We start from the raw sequence: 17,551 nt of genomic DNA, 5'->3' as shown, positions 1-17,551 counted from the left end.
ATATGCATCAGTTATTTTCAAAGAATCTTGATTTTTTTTTTATTTATTTTTTTTGAAATGTGGAATATGTTTGAAACATTTTAACAACACAAATCTTGTATGAGGGTCCCTGGCACACAATCTTTTCAGATGGGAGTCCCCTCCGTGGCCAAATGCATATTCATTTGGGGGTCCTTGACATGACAAAGTTTGAGAACCACCACTACTGTTCTACTTGCTCGGCCTCCATCGCATTGTCAACCCCCACTCTCAAATATCCACCCCTCCTACCCCTGTCTCTTTCTCTCCTCATTCCATGCCATTTCCCTCCCCTCCCCCGCTCTGGGTGCCGCATGCTGACAGACAGCCATGTCAAGAGAGTTGGGGTGTAGGGACAGTAAAGTAGCGTGACTGCGCCCATGGGTATGCTCTGTCTATGGATGAGGAGGAGGGGTCTTTTTACTGGAAGATAGATGAGTGTGGCCTTCCTCATTCTGCGCCGGTGTGTATCTGTGACGGCCACAGAGTCCCGTGTGTGAGGCTCAATGTCAGTGTCGGGTGTGTGTGGGGATACACACAGCCTCATATAGAAGCAGGCCAAGGCCTCTCAACCTTTCACCGAGCGAAAATGTCAACTGTCCCGACTTGCTGATTATCCCGAGGTCTGACTGAGCTCGACTCTGTGGCCCTGCCCACGACATCTCCCTCAGTTGGTCTTTTTAACCCATTCAGGCCTGACGTCGAAATTTAAAAAAAAAAGTTTTCTAAATCATGACAATTTTCGGAAAGATTTGAGGCACATTTTAACGATTTTTCAAAAATAGCAGACCTACAAGTTCATAGCGCGCCACTCGGTGGCGCGCTATGAGCTTGTAGATCTGCTATTTTTCAATAGCTAAATTATAACATAATGTTTAAAACACCAAAAGGGGTTCCCGCCCAAAATGGGTAAATGGTTAATGTGGTTAAACGCTAACGTGACATGGATGCGTTCCAGGTCTCAATGGATTAAGCTGCACCGCTGAGAGGAGAGGTTTGGCTCATTTAGGATTAAGCCTGCTCAGGTGTTGTCTAAAATGTCTAGTTCAGTGATTCTCAACCTTTCACATTCCAAGGACCCCCAGTTTGATATGCATATTAGGCCACGGACCAGATTTGATACGTTTTAGTTTTTTATTCTACCGAATCTACTTCAAATCCTTAGTGTAAATGTAACTTTCAGAGCTTACAGACCTGTATGGTTCCTAAATGTCAATCTGGGGACCCCCTCAAGACCCCTTGGTGGACACCGGACCCCATGTTAAAAAACGGCCAGCTGAGGCTCGAGTGAGCTCAACCTATGTCTTGTCACTTGCCCTATCCTCGACGAGCTTGCAGGCTTATGCAAAGGCAAAAATATGTAATTTAGATAGCATGTTATGTAGTCAAGATGCCAGGTCATTATTGACCTGGCTTTCTATAGCATTCTATAGTGTGTGTATAGTCTCAAGACTAGACTATTTCTATGCATTTGATGTATTACCTTGTGTTGTCCTTGCTTATTGTAAATCGCTCTGGATTAAGAGTGTCTGCTAAATGCCTAAATTGTCACCCTTGGTTGGTCATATTAGGCTTGTCATTCTTGAGCAGAAAGCGTAAAGATGATTAATAACAGCAGTGTGTGCTAGCGAGTAGAGATGGGACATTTACTTACTGCTTTTAGACCGCTTTATCAAATTGAGTAAATCAGGTGTCACGGTGAAGTGAGCTGTATAGCCCCTCCTGTCACTATGTTTACCATGTGCTGTGGTCCTGAAGTAGGGCCTGTTTGTTCCGGCTTGAAAAGACCCTTAAAAAAAAAAAAAAAAAGGCTTGCATCGGCCGCTCCTTATTCAGGTTCACTTATCAATTAACGGACCCCCCCCCCCCCCCCGTGACATTGCCACTTCCTCTCCGTTCCCCTCTCCTTCAGACCACGGTGTCACCGGAGGGCGTTAACGCGCGGGGGGGGGGGGGGGGTTCCACGGGGCTCCTGGTTTTTGGGCGACTCGACACCCACTCGAGGAGGACGTCCTGAAAGGAATGGAGACATCTGAGGGTGTGCCCTGGGTGTCAGCCTGGGTTTTGTGGTGCACGTACTGGTATCGGCTGTCACAGGGTTTTTGTGGGAACGGAGGGACGCCTAGTCAAAATGCTTCCTTAAGATGTCAAGGGGGATGTGACCCTGTAACCTGCGACTCATCCGTCTTGTGCTATTGTCACATGTCCCCGTGCTCAATTGATGCTGCATGGCGGAGGAAGACATGGGGAAGGGTCCAGCGATGTGTGTGTGTGTGTGTGTGTGTGTGTGTGTGTGTGTGTTGCTTCATCGTGCCTGTGCTTTGTATGCATAATATGCATACAATATGCATGTGGTGGAAAGTAACTAAGTATATATATATACTCAAGTACTGTACTTAAGTACAATTTTAAGGTGTTTGTACTTTACTTGAGTATTTCCAATACATATAATTCTACTCCACTACATCTCTGATCCGGTACTTTTACCCCACTACATTTATTTGAAAACTTTAGTTACTGGTTGCTTTGTAGATTTGGATTATTGTTACAAAAGAGATGCAACGCATTGTGATCTTGTAGATCGTAGATAGTGATACATTTCAAAATTTGAAATGTGATTTCTGCACAATGAGGACTTTTACAGTACTTTTACTTTTAAGTACACTTTGATGCCAATACTTTTGTACTTTTACTCGAGTGCATTTTGAAATTCAAGACTTTTACTTCTATATTGCAGTATTTTATTGATACTTTTACTTAAGTAAAACAACAGAGTACCTATTCCATCCCTGCTGAAGGGGTGTCAGTGCGAAGGGGCAGAGATTAGAGAGAACAGAGAAGCATCCATCCGTCTCTGTTGAGGACCACGCTGGCTTTGTTTTGACTGTCTGGAAGTGTCTACAGACGGCCACATGCCTCTTGACCTTGATGCTTGCAGACGGCAGCATCATTGGCAATGGATGACCTGAAAACCGACACTAATCCCTTCTTACCGTAAATTTGAATCTATGCACTCGACAGAAATGCAATATGTTATTTTGATATTAATAATTGCTCCCCAAGGCCTTTTCGGCTCAAGCGTTTCCAGTTCCACCATTTAATTGTCGTTCTTCTGTCACACTATCACACATTTGAAACTTGGAGCAATAGAACTTCCACATTCATGTATACACAAATTGTGACTTTAATTTTAATCTCATTGCATTTCAATTGGTTATTCATTCCCTTGGTCTGTAGAATCCTCTCTGCATAACTTACTGATTTGTTGATTGTTCTTTGTTAAACAGTGGGTTGCATTACCAAGAAGATGCCAGGGAATTCGGTTGATTCCGCATTCGGGGATAATGATCTCTGTTGCATACTTAGCCAGGAGCATCTTTGTTGCATAGCCTCGGGTGTCCACAAAATGAATACCCTTTTACACCAGCCAGTTCAAAGTGGGAATGTGGCGCTGCTATTCCGCCCTGCTGATCTGTATAAAAGTCATGGGCACAGATTGTGGGGAGAAGGGGGAGGGGGCATTGTTGTTGAGCCTTGGGCTAAAGGTAGTCCCAGAGCCAAATCAACGTCTGCATACAAGGGACAGCCGGCAGGGCGAGAGACGGGCGTGACGTCTAAGGTTTCTACCTTGGACCGCTCCCTGCTTCTCTTCTATTTCTCCTCCGATGCATTTCCGATCACCAAAACACTTGCTCGCACGAATTCACTATTGTAACATTACACATCAACATGTTGTTGTCTCTCTTGCACTTTCTCGCTTTCTCACGCACCAAGAGTGATGTGTGTTTGGGTCTGTCTTTTAAAATAAATGAAAAAAGGTGAGAAAATTGGCGACAAGTTAATCCTCCCCTTACAGAGGCAAGTGCAACAGATTTTAATTGGTTACCCTAAATTAATAGCCCTAGTCTAACAATCCATACATAAATCTTTTGTCGGTATTTTGTGAAATAAATGCATAGGCTATTGTTGCTGTAAATGTTAAATTCACTGCATTTAAAGTTGTATGTACACATGCGAGAGAATGTGATTTAGTAAACAAGAGAATGGGAGAGAGGAACTGAAATTATATTATGTTATAATGTGAGTCTAGGAACTTTTAACTTAGATATTTGTTTACAGCAGCTGAGTGTGTTATACACCTTTAGCATGCTCATCTTATGTCTTTGTCTTTTGTGAAGGAAAATGCTTCCGTACTGGAGATTCTGTGACTGTAGTCTGCTATGTCGTCAGTCCATGGTTGTGCCTGCGGTTTGTGAAATAAATTCTTAGGCTGTAGTTGTAAATGTGTAGTAGAATCTACCGACAACGGCTATCATCTTCAACATCATATAGCGTAACAGGAGTCTAGCCGACGCTGATGCTTTGGTGTTACACGTCACGCCTCTGATTCCATAACGCCGTCATGTCATGTAAAAGCACATTTGTGGGCGGCGTTGTTTGGTCTGTTATACTGTATAAACGGACTGGGGTCTGCCCCGGACGGTTAGCTCAACCGTCTGTTACACTGTATAAACGGACTGGGGTCTGCCCCGCACGGTTAGCTCAACCGTCTGGGCACCTAGGCTGCTGATTCAGCCTGACGGCGTGCCGCGGGTTCGACTGCCGATCCCGACGGCCTTTGCCGTGTGTCTTCCCCCCTATCTCTCTCCCAGAGATTACTTTCAAACCTATCAATAAAGGCAGAAAATGCCCCAAAAATATCTTAAAAAGAAATTAAATAAAAAAAATGACAAGGTCCGCCAGGGTTTCACTCTATAGAGCGTCGCAGTCCCGCCTCCTACCCTGGACCAGGAAATGAAACCCAATGCATTATTCTCATAGACATTTCTTAAAGTATTTATTTAAAGACGGTTACGCCGCGGACAAAGCCAACTCGAGTCGTGACAACTCATGACAACACAAACAATATTTTGGACCAAACAAATAATTAGAAAGAAGAAAAAAACGGCAGGTTACAACACTTTTTTTGTTGTTTTTCTTCTTTGTAATTATTTGTTTGGTCCAAAATATTGTTTGTGTTGTCATGAGTTGTCACGACTCGAGTTGGCTTTGTCCGCGGCGTAACCGTCTTTAAATAAATACTTTAAGAAATGTCTATGAGAATAATGCATTGGGTTTCATTTCCTGGTCCAGGGTAGGAGGCGGGACTGCGACGCTCTATAGTCTATACCAAACGTCTTTGCCAAAAATAGCTCGCTTGTAGATCGTCTATTTTTGTGGAATGTTCTCCCCCAGAATAGGGGCGCTGGGGTTGTGGTGGTTAAAAAAGCATAGCTGATGTTAATGACAGATCTTCTTTACGCCACTATTGCTGGATCTGCTGTATGAAAGTAGCTAAAGAAAGACTCCTTATCTCTATAACAATCTTCGTTGCATAGCGAGAGACACAAGGACAACAACCTTGTTGGCATTTATTTTTGAATCGCTGTAGTCTAAACGTTCATGGTTTCTCTGTATTGACTTAAAATGGATTGAATGGATGGATGTCGTTTGCGATGGTTGGAACTTAGTTGGCAATGGTTCTGTCTGTGTTCCTCTGGGTTAATTTGTAAACCATTTTGCAGCAGTTATTTTGAATGCACAGCAAAGCCCTTTTCAAAGGAAGGTGAAGTGAGCACTCTTTTGACGGGGCTATTTGGATTAAGGGGCAGTGTTTGAATACAGCCTGTGCTGTTGTGTTGGCTGAATGTATTCAGCTTTAGCAAGTGTTTTCATTTTGCTCAGGCAGGGAAGCAAGTTGCTGTGCATAGTGAAGCAGCCATCTGTCTCGATAGCGGTTCCTTTATTTTCCTGCCCTTTCTTTCCTGTATGATTTGTTTATCTGCAATTGAAATTCTTAAAAAGAAAGTCGATCTTTTAGAAGAAAAAAAAACTCTTTTCTACGTATGCAAGAAAGTGGGTAGATGATGCAAAACTACAGACCCATCTTAGCAGAGGTCTCGGATGTAATGGAACCAAGTGTGAATGGGGAGTGCTTTACAATAACTACAGGTGGTGGTCACACTCAGACATGTTTATTCTTTCACCTGAGACTTGCTTGTAAAACGCTATTAGACCGTGGTAGACCATACAATCCATGATTCATGATCCTTTGACAACTTTCTTTGACGGGGGATGTGGTGGGGCGCAGGAGGAGTGGGGTGTTCGCAGTACAAACTATGCTATGGACAGCGGTGCACACAAGCGGTGCGCCAGTGCGCATGCGTCGCCAAATGTTTGCTGCGCGGTACATCAAAGGCATGCAAGGCGCATTTGTGCGCCAACAGCTGAGAGACAGGAATTTAGAGAATGCTGACGGGCACTCAAAAGGCACTCAAATGAGATGTTAACGTCCTGTAGGTAGACTAGCACTTTGCCAGCCTTGAATTGTTTAATCCAACGATCATCCCTGCTTAACACATTGTTTCTGAGTTATTTAATTTAAACGCCAAATGCATTCTCAATGGCGAAAACACAAACTTTGGCACCACGTGTTAAAAAAAAAAAAAAAAAGTGTTTTGATTTTTCTGATTTTTTTTAATAATAAAAAAAAAAAAAATTGTCGCAGACCTGGTGACGAGGCCGTCGCGCTATGATGACGAAACCGGAAATCAAACTTCCGGGGCCCAGTGGTGGTAGGGCCAAGGAAATAAGCTCAATGCAAGTGAATGGGGGGCTTGTTTGGACTACAACAGGCTGTGGAGGCTGTTCTCGTATCGCATTGTCATGGCGGCTGGTTTTTCTCATCAAAAACAAACGATCGGACTATATTTCGCCGGATTTTTGTGGTTGAAAGCTGCAAATACTTTGGCGTATGCTATGCTCCAAAGGTAATAAAACAATCTAGGCAGCGTAGAATATTGGATTAAATAGCGGGGAACATGGGTTATGCAGTGGACCTGCTAGTGTTGACTAATCATTACAAGTGGCTCTTATTTTGATGAGGAAGTCAGAGGACAGGAAGTCTACAAGCTACGATGACAGTTTTTAAAAGGGAAAGTTATGGTGAGCTCAGCTGTAAACCACGTTAGCGACCATAATATGATTGAAAACTATCTGTCACTTAAACAATGTAGGTTACACACGCTGGAATTAAACATGGAACCTGCATGTCGCGGACACATTTTTATGGGTTCCTTTTTTTTATTTATTTTGTTTCCTACATTTTGTTTTTAATATTTATTTCAATACACTTTAAAAAAACATTCACAAAAAAGCAAACTCACTTCATCATATGCTCATTCTAAGATGGCACCATTTCTGTCTACTCGCTCTGTGTCTCAGAGGAGGACTGCGGACAGTTCAGAAACCTGCCAACCAATGACCTCATTGGTAGGGATTTCCATGTTAATGGAAACTACAGCATTTCTCTTACTGGAAACTAAATAACTTAGCATGCTGTGGAAGGCATATCAATAATGATAAAAAAAACCCATTATAAAGGTTGTTTGAAACGATCACATTTCTGAACCATCCACAGTCCACCTCTGAGACACAGTAGAGCCTAGAGATCTAGATAGAAATGACTCTTTTCTTTCCCATAGTGAGGACAAAAGTATGATTTATGAAAAGGCTTCGTAAAGTTCCTCAGTGATGAGTAATAATACATCCTTATTCAGAGAGCAAGATGGAGATGATTTTGCAAGTCTGTTTTGAAGTTTCATTATGCTGCGTGTGCTGATATTATGTTGATAATCCTGGATGACTTCATTATACAGGCAATGCCTATTGCCACACACACACACACACACACACACACACACACATAACTACGGTGTCTCTGACCTGTCTTGTCTTTCTCACCCCTCTGCCCCAGCTTGAGGATTTTATAATTCTGTCCAGAGGGAGAACGTCGCAGCTCGTTGACGAGCCACAGGTCAGATAACTACCACCCCCTCCACCCTGCTCCCCTCCATCCCCCCCTATCGCTACAAACGCCTGGCGTACTGCGCTGCCCGCGGCCTTGCATGCTGCCACATGCATGCATGCATGCTGCCTGGCCCGTATGCTTTTCCCCCCCAACCCCCCTCCTGTAATCACCTCTCTTCAGGCATTGGTTTGTCAACACTGGGTCTGGGGACCACAAAGGGGGTCCGGAATTGGATCCTTACAGGTCTGTAACTCAAGAGTGTACAAATGGAACCGACAGTCCTTTCGTTGGGTTCCATTTGTGCGCTTAGAATTAAATGAACGCAGAGGATTTTTAACTGTGTAGATTGGTGAATTTGGACCCCAGGTGCTCCAGGCCCCGAACGTTAAGAACTAGTGCTCTAAAAAACATTTTCTCCCTCCACCAATGCGTGCATGACCACACCTGGGTGAAGTTGCAGTGATCCCCTCTGGCTTTGCTTCTCCAAAAACTATTTTTCTCCGTTGATTGGAAAAAAGACAAATCCAAATGATCTGAGATGTTTTTTACTTTTCTTTCTTTGAGTTGTGATCTCTTTAACAACTTTCTCCACTTTCAGTGCGACATGTTGTGAGTGGGAGTAAGTTGCTGCCACGTCACTGGGTGTCCAGTGGACTTGTGGTTCACTTGCTTCCGATTTGACCTTGCTTTGTGTTTGAAACCAACACCCCAATCATAACAGCATATTTGTTTTTGATAACTGTATGATATCATAAATGTAACTACTTTAACGTCAGTGTCCCTATTGTGGGGCATATTTTGGGAAAATTGCAAATGTTTTTTTTTGTCAAATGTTCTTTAACAATACAATAATTTGTATTATTTTGTGTACATATTATATTTTCAATAACAAAAAGGTTCCTACATAGATAAATAGATATACCTTTATTGCTACTCTGGGGGAAATGCCACCATGGCAATTACAGCATGTCATAAAAAATCACACCCGTGTGAACTGAGTGGTGTAAGGTCTTATATAGCCTGATCAGCTGTGGTCTGACGTAATGTCTGACGTAATGAAATCACACCCGGGTGAACTGGGTGACCGTAGCAACAATGCTCATTTTTTCTGCACAGACAGACAGACAGACAGACAGACTAACAAAGCCAGTTGTAGGAGTGGTTTACACCACTCAAAAATGGTAATACAACTATTAACGCCAGATATAAACATTAAAACAAAGAGCCAAAAAGGCCAAGAGCATGAAATCAGGCCAACAACAAAGCCCAAAAAACAACACATGCACCTTTCTCGCTTGTATCTCCATATTTCAACTTGCGTGCCATGATCACAGCTGTGTTCTGATGCTCGGATCATTGTTATTGTTAGCGCGACCTCCAATTAATGTTTAATTAAGAGAAAAAGAGGGAAAAACCAGGTGCTCAACGGAGATATAAAAAGGTGACGCCGGTAAAGGGGTACTCGCACGGATCAAACGGGATCAAGGAGTAGAAAAAAGAGGAGCAAAGCCTTTATTAACCCATTCAGGCCTGACGTCGAAATTTAAAAAAAAAAAGTTTTCTAAATCATGACAATTTTCGGAAATATTTGAAGCACATTTTAACAATTTTTCAAAAATAGCAGACCTACAAGTTCATAGCGCGCCACTCGGTGGCGCGCTATGAGCTTGTAGATCTGCTATTTTTCAATAGCTAAATTATAACAATGTTTAAAACACCAAAAGGGGTTCCCGCCCCAAAATGGGTTAATGGTTAATGTAGTTAAACGCTAACGTGACATGGATGCGTTCCAGGTCTCAATGGATTAAATTAAAAAGGCAACTGCCAACATGTTTCGACCATTAACTGGTCTCTCCATCAGGGCAAGAATCCTCCTCTTTAACTTTGAGTGCCCGGATCGTCTCTCTTTTTTCTAATGTCTTATTAAGCTCCGAACATCGTACCTTAACAAGAGTGACGTGCAAAAGTACGAAAATAGCCAATCTACAAATTTGTAGACAAGTATTAACAAGAGTTTTCAGTAAATACTACATTGGATCCATTGGAAACACAGGGTGTGTGTGTGTGTGTGTGTGTGTGTGTGTGTGTGTGTGTGTGTGTGTGTGTGTGTGTGTGTGTGTGTGTGTGTGTGTGTGTGTGTGTGTGTGTGTGTGTGTGTGTGTGTGTGTGTGTGTGTGTGTGTGTGTGTGTGTGTGTGTGTGTGTGTGTGTGTGTGTGTGTGTGTGTGTGTGTGTGTGTGTGTGTGTGTGTGTGTGTGTGTGTGTGTGTGTGTGTGTGTGTGTGCGCGCTTCTCCAAAAATGTGCACGCGCTTCTCCAAAAATGCACGTGCGTGCACTAAAAAGTGTTGTGGCAGCCAGTGTGGGTGATGAGGGGATGGGTCTTTTTTTTTCACACGGACAGCCAGCCAGGATTTGTCTTCTCCGGGCCAAGATCACCACCGTGGCGTGAAATCGATAGGCTGCTAAAAACAGCCACGAGACAATGCAGGAGAGAGAAGTGTTAAAATGCACAGTGGGAATATATAGCGGATTTATTTTAATTTTTTTGAAAGGGCCCTATCAAATTCATAGAACTTGGGATGGGCATCGCGACACAAAAATCTTACATTGGTCGGGTTTTTGTGTGTGTGTTTGTGCGTGTGCGAGCGTGCGCGGATTTGTGGTGGCAACACACGCGTGCACGAATGTGTAAAACCCTCTTCATTCCATTATTCCACCCAGGGAAATGTCTAATGTTGTAAGAGACACCTGCTGTAGGCTGTCACTGCACGGTGCAGAGAAGCAGCACCACTATGATTTCTCATTCACCAGCAGCACATCACACTAGGCCTTCAGTCGGGTAGGGTAGGGGCCCCTGAGCTTTCACAGTTTCCAAAAATACTTCCATGGTACATTATCTACCGAGGCTTGGCTGGCCTTAACTACTTGAACCCTAGTGTCCCTATTCTGGGGTACATGACGGAAATAGTGGCACCCTTGTCAACTAAGTAGAATACGTTAGGTTTTTAAGCGTTTTATTTATTCATTATTATAAAAAAAAATTAAACCACTTTCAATTGCAACGCGTTGTGAGCTTGTAAGTGTAGACGCTGGCGTACAACAAAGTATAAAGGGTTGGTTGGTTAAAGCAATTTGCCCCAAGGAATCCACATGAAAGTGAAAGGATTGTGGCTTTTTGTTATGAATGTAAACAACTTTATTTTATAATGTCGAAGGACTCCCTTTCAAATGCTTGTCATGCCTGATGAACGTGCACCACTCACACTGATCAGCGATTTCACAAGAGGTTCAATGTCATTCAAGAAATATCAAGGTTTTATTAATGGCGCTGATAGTTGATAATCTTCTAAACCTTTGTACTTAGACAATTCTTGCACTATAACCACCAAGCAACTTTTACTGTATTATAATAATGTTATAGCAGAGGATGTCTTTGCGTGTAATGTTGACATGAATATTAATTACCGTGTAGGATTTTTACTCGATTAAATAGGACTAATTCAGTAAAAGCACAAAGAACATTTTTTCAGAATATACTTTCTACTTTTGTTTAGAATCTATATGTATGCAAGAAGAGCTTATTCACTGATGTGTCAAAAGCAAATACAGGGTTGCTGTGTGTATCCCAGTAAAACCAAGATTGAATCCACCTGTTACGTTTGAAAGCCAGGCCCAACCATCTCATTAAAACAGCTGTAATATTACTGAAACGCAAGACATGGCCAACGTCCAAAAGGTCCAAGCCCAAAAGGTTAAGAACCCCTGGTCTAGTTGACCAGCAAGCCAGACCAGCTTACCTCATTCTAGTTCAAGTTCACAGATGTCAATAGCAAAACTCCACCCCCCCCCCCCCTCTCTCTCCCTTCCCCTGCCGCCGTTTGTAATTAAAAGAAAGAGCACATGGTGATTATGTTTTAATGTTGGGCTACAGAAACATGTTCGGCACTTGAAAAAAGGGGAACGCCATACATACATCAATGCCATCCCTTTTTGCTAGCTTACTTCACTCGGCTGAGTGTTTATAGGTCCCCTTTTTTTCCAAATCCATCAGGGCCATGTGACCCAGGAGAAGGGCGTGTTGTTTTGAAAAACCTCTCCATCACGGACTAAATATACCCTTTACTAGAACTGACCCCTCATTTGCCTTTGCTGTGGTCACTTTAGGTCGACTTGCTAGCTCAGCAGGGGCTCCGCAACTGGTAATTACATAGGAGAGCTCCCATTCGACATCCTCTGTATAGTGTTTCCTTCACACAAGCTCTCCGCTCTCCTCCTCAAATTTAGACATTTGGTTGTCGTTTATGGTTTACCTACTTTAGACGTCTTCTACCTACTTTTTTCTTAATATAACTAAACACACAGTAAAAAAGAAAAACCCATCAGTGTTAATGTAGCTCCTGAGAGCGTGCAATACATACAAACAAACGTAACCAAACCGACCGGATTCCTATGGTCTCAGAGTTGGCAAATGGACGAATTAACGACATTTATTTCTTAACATTTTAGTCAGATTTTGCAGCCAGGTATTTGCACATGATGTAGACATTTTTGTTTGAATTTAAACGGATGAGTTTGAATCGGGTTTAAATATGAAATACTCCTGCCATCTGTCCTTCAGTGTTCAAGGGCATCATATAAAGGCTACAAGCTTCATGACTGATGTCCTTTTGAGCATCATCATTATGATCATTATGGTCAAAAACATCATAAAATTTGCTGTTCATCGCGCAATGAACTATGCAACTTAAAAGGCTTTTATATTCTGATGGTAATCATTGCTAGTGTTTTCTTCAGTAACGGGGGTCTCTTTACTAAACGGAAAATATATTTTTATTCAGGTGGGGATGCCAGGAGAGAGAACCCATTTATCAGCATCAGATTCCAATGTGTTCCAATTCAAAAATGGCGAGCTCATTTTTTTGTTTCATTACTTCCAAATTAACTTGTTCATCCTGTATGAGTTCTCTCTCCTGATTGGATCACGTGTGTATCCTGACCGGTCAATGTAATTTCGGTTTTCTAAAGAGCTCAATAGACAGGGATACCCCCTGTCCCTGAACAAACACACTTAGCAATGATTACAATCAGAATATAGAGCTATTCAACACTTGACATATCACCCACACTCCCTTTTCAAGTGGTTAACCTATTAAGACCCGCGGACGATTCTACAAATGTAAATCCTAAACGTTTTCTGAAAAACCTATGTTAACGTTGGGGCTCGTTAGGAGGCTTCAGAAATATTACATGAGAGGGTGTGCGTTACTGCCATTAATGGCACGCCTGCGTTGCTGCAAGAACGAGCCGAAGGCGAGTTCTGTAAGCAGCGCAGAAGTTTGAGTGTAATATTGCGATTATACAACAGTTACCCTAAAAACTAAGATAGTCGCCAAAATAAATCATGATTTCTTTTAATGTCCCAAGAAACTAGCTAGCCTAGCCACTGAGTCTGCTGCGCTCTGGGAGAACAACACAGCTGAATTCTTTGTTTTAATTAGGTGTTCCATGATGCCGGTTTGAACTAAGCACGGATGGAAGGCTGTTTCAACCAATCGGATTGCTTTCTCGAAACGAGATAGTTGTATAATTCCGCTTTATCGCTTGCTCATGATCAGAGCTTCCGTTCTCCAGTCTGCATGACGGAAGCATTTGAACATTGCGAGAGGCAGCAGTCTGGCAACGGGAGACTATTAAAACCGATTAGATGCTGCCACCAGATGGCTCCACTCAGGAGCCAGTGCCAGCATAATGCACGGAAATGAGACTCTTTAGAGCAGGGGTTCTCAACCCGTGGGTCGCGACCCCTCGGGGGGGTCGCCAAATTATTTTAGGGGGTCCCCAAATTATTTTCAAAAAAAAAAAAAAAAAAAAAATATTTTCACGATTTTTCAAAAATAGCAGACCTACAAGCTCGTAGCGCGCCACTCGGTGAGTGGCGCGGCCGTGATCTGCCGATGTAAACCGTAGTTTATTAATCGCGAGGTTAGATTAAAGTTGCATTAAGTAGGTAACTTTCGGTCACTACTGTTGCCTGAAGAAGGTCAACAGTGACCGAAACGTTACCTACGTAATCTGCTCGGTACAAGAGGATATATTTATTAACAGTGTGCGGGCGTCTCTCTCTCTCTCTCTCTCTCTCTCTCTCTCTCTCTCTCTCTCTCTCTCTCTATCTTTTATATATATATATATATATATATATATATATTTCACAGTCTTTTTACCGGCTTATAAGTAACTGTGTTTAGATAATTTCATCCACGTGGCTGACAGTAAGCTAGGCTAAATGTTGGACGTTGTTGTGTAGTGCATGTTCACCAGAAGATGCAACGTGGTGTGGCTTTGACACCGTGGCTTCACACACTGACAAGTGAAGAGTGATGTTTATCGTCCATCACCCCAGGTGGTTTGGGTTTGGACAGGAGCCCTGCTCTGTCACTTTATTCCAATGTCGTTGGTGGGGTTTTATTTTAATGATTCATCTACACACAGACACTTAAATGACAGTACTTGTGACTTACAATTGGTCTGGTTCTTATTTTTGTCTGGACATTCGACATAAAATGTTCAATTCATAGCGGTTGTTGGTGATGCCACATGTGACTCATTGTGAGCTTGTAGATCTGCTATTTTCAAAAGATGTTTATTTGAAAACATGAAATGGGACGGACATTCATTAAGTACAGTAAGTACTTTTACTTTTGGTACTTTAAGTACATTTTCATGACAATACTTTTATAATTTTACTCGAGTACATTTAGTATTTTAGACCTTTACTTGTAACAGAGTATTTCTACATTGCAGTATAGAGGGTATGCACGTGACATCATCATCAAACCAGGAAGTTATGCAGGAACGCCTACTGAGTGGCTAAAAACTACTTTCTGGCCTTGACAGCCCATACATCCACACAGAAAAGTCATATCTGATTGCATTAAACAACATTAAACAATGTTAAACTCACTTTGCATGTTGCTTTGCCACTCTATTTGCCACTCGATGTGCCATTCACTTTAAGCATGTGCATACCCTCTATTGATGCTTTTTCTAAGTAAAAAATAGTTATTTTTCCACCACTGAATATTTTAAGATGAGCTGTCTGGTCCCAGCAGTGGAATTCCATGCACACAGTGGGCAATACTATGAAGTCATGACAGGAGTGTGTGTGTGTTGTGTGTGTGTGTGTGTGTGTGTGTGTGTTGTGTGTGTGTGCACGCGTGGCCTTGTGCGTGTGAGAGAGAGAGAGAGAGAGAGAGTGTGTGTGTGTGTGTCTCACATCTGTAGCCAAACCCCATTCGTCTGTTGCTTGCATTGGAGCAGACATGTGCCCCGGCCCCTTCACACAAATCCGTCCTCTGTGATCTCCGTATTGTGTTTCACATGAGGGTCCTCTCTCTCTCTCTCTCGCTCACTCTCTGAGATAGATGACACACACACACACACACACACACACACACACACACACACACACACACACACACACAGCCTGCCAGAGAGAGAGTGTCCTGTCCACACTCTGATACATGTGCATGTTATGTTGATGTTTTGGAAGCATCAGGTCTGTCAGTGTCACCCCAGCTGCACACAACCTCTTGGGCCACTTTCAACCTGCCGTCCCCGTTTTGGGCATGTCATATCGAAAGAATTAATAGAAATTGCAGACCTAGAAGCTTGTTGCTCGCTCTATTTCTGCCGCACGACTCAAAACGTATGATAATGTATGAAATAGTACTAGGTGGTTAAAACATAATTTAACCCATTCAGGCCTGACGTCGAAATTTTAAAAAAAAAGTTTTCTAAATCATGACAATTTTCGGAAAGATTTGAGGCACATTTTAACGATTTTTCAAAAATAGCAGACCTACAAGTTCATAGCGCGCCACTCGGTGGCGCGCTATGAGCTTGTAGATCTGCTATTTTTCAATAGCTAAATTATAACAATGTTTAAAACACCAAAAGGGGTTCCCGCCCCAAAATGGGTTAATGGTTAATGTGGTTAAACGCTAACGTGACATGGATGCGTTCCAGGTCTCAATGGATTAAAGGGATATGACCACCAATGTCTCTCCAATATGGATTAAAGTTCTCAGTCGCCACGACTGATATATCAGTCATTTGGGTTTCATATTAGTCAGCATGTCTTCTATGGAGTATGGAAGCATGTTGCACAGAGAAAATTGCCCATCTACAAGCTCTCAATGCGTTTGTTTTCCATAAATCTTAATAGTCTCGGCTATTTCATAAAAGAAAAGGTTAAAGCCTCAATCTGTGATGTCTTCACCTGGTTGGCTGTATGTAGAACATCGGGAGCAAATATTACTAAAACATCATACTTTTACATTTTGTTAATTGTTTATGAGACAGCGCTAGCGTGTGGGTCTCCTTTCACACTGTTTCACAAATCGCACGTTAGGACTTGACCTAATGCAAAAAGATGTGAGTGAGATTTTAGTTTGCTTTAATACATGAATATTGTTGTTGGTGATGAACGACTCCACAAATCACTTGCCATCCGTCCTGTTGGCTGTCCTGAACATTAGACTTTAACATCCTTTCTGTAATTCTGAAAATGCAGCAACTACAATTTTGGAGAAATTGATTTGCCATTATTTAATGGGATATTCCCACTTGTGTCTCGCCAATAACATCGTTGGCAAGGATGTCGTCCAGACTTTGGCTTCGTAGGTGGAACTCCCTTTTGTTGGGGTTTGTTTGGTTCTATTTGTACCCTCTCAGAGTTACAGATCAGTAAGGGTCCACGACACATGGACTCCTGGTGTTCCCTGAACCCAACGTTGAGAAACGGCGCTGCAGGCAGACCTCAACAGTACAGTACATTACCATAATGTGCTGACACAGGTTCGTCTCAGCCAGGAGTACAGATGGTTTCCTATTGATTGAATGTTTTGACAGACCACAGAGGAAATTGACTAACGTCCCAACCAGACTCCTTCCCTGGACCGCAGCGGACATTCACAGATGGTAGATCAGTGATTCTCAATCTCAACCTCATCTCGCTCAAAGTCATGTCAAAACATGATGTTTTATATATATCTGGGACCAATTTCCAAAGCTTCCCAACAATCAATAATTTAGCTGGGTGGGGGACCCCTGGAATCCCCTCAAAGACCCCTGGGGGATCCCGGACCCCACCTTGAGAACAGTGACATACTGTAGCGTAGCTATTAGCTAACCGAGTTATCGTCATCAAGTAGAAACATTCACTTCTGCTGCTCTGTAGCTAATCGGTCATCACAAATGAACGTGACAAAATTCATCCAACATGGTATATTCTTGTGTCACTATTTACAAGTCAGACTACTTTCACGAATAAGAAGTACTAGTCTGCGGCCAAATACAAATTAATTTGGGTGTCCTTGACGCGAAAAAGTTCAAGAACCACTGCTCTTTCCATTTCTTCAGATCTCTCTCAATCTTGATCCCTTTCTCTTGCTCTCTTTCTCACACGACTCACTCACTCACTCTCTCTCTCTCTCTCACTCACTCACTCACTCACTCACTCACACACACACACACACACACACACACACACACACACACACACACACACACACACACACACACACACACACACACACACACACACACACACGCACTGCTTCCATACAGTTCCCGTTTCCTCCTCCCCCATCACCACCACCATCCCTTGTGGTTGTATGGGCAGTC

At 42.6% G+C, this 17,551-nt stretch overlaps 1 protein-coding gene across 3 annotated transcripts in view; it reads left to right on the top strand.

Moving 5' to 3' along the window:
* LOC306940152 (semaphorin-4D-like) overlaps positions 1-17,551 on the top strand; it is a 70,319-nt gene that overhangs the window by 24,423 nt on the left and 28,345 nt on the right. The window contains exon 3 of one of the 3 annotated variants that reach the window (XM_079525157.1): positions 7,814-7,873. The exons of the other annotated variants lie outside the window; for them this stretch is intronic. The gene's annotated coding sequence lies outside the window, so the exon portion shown is untranslated. The remainder of the gene's footprint in view (positions 1-7,813; positions 7,874-17,551) is intronic. 3 annotated transcript variants of the gene reach the window in all.

This window comes from Electrona antarctica, assembly GCF_951216825.1.
Source record: "Electrona antarctica genome assembly, chromosome: 16".
NCBI lineage: Eukaryota > Metazoa > Chordata > Actinopteri > Myctophiformes > Myctophidae > Electrona > Electrona antarctica.
This window is presented reverse-complemented; position numbering and strand designations above follow the sequence as displayed.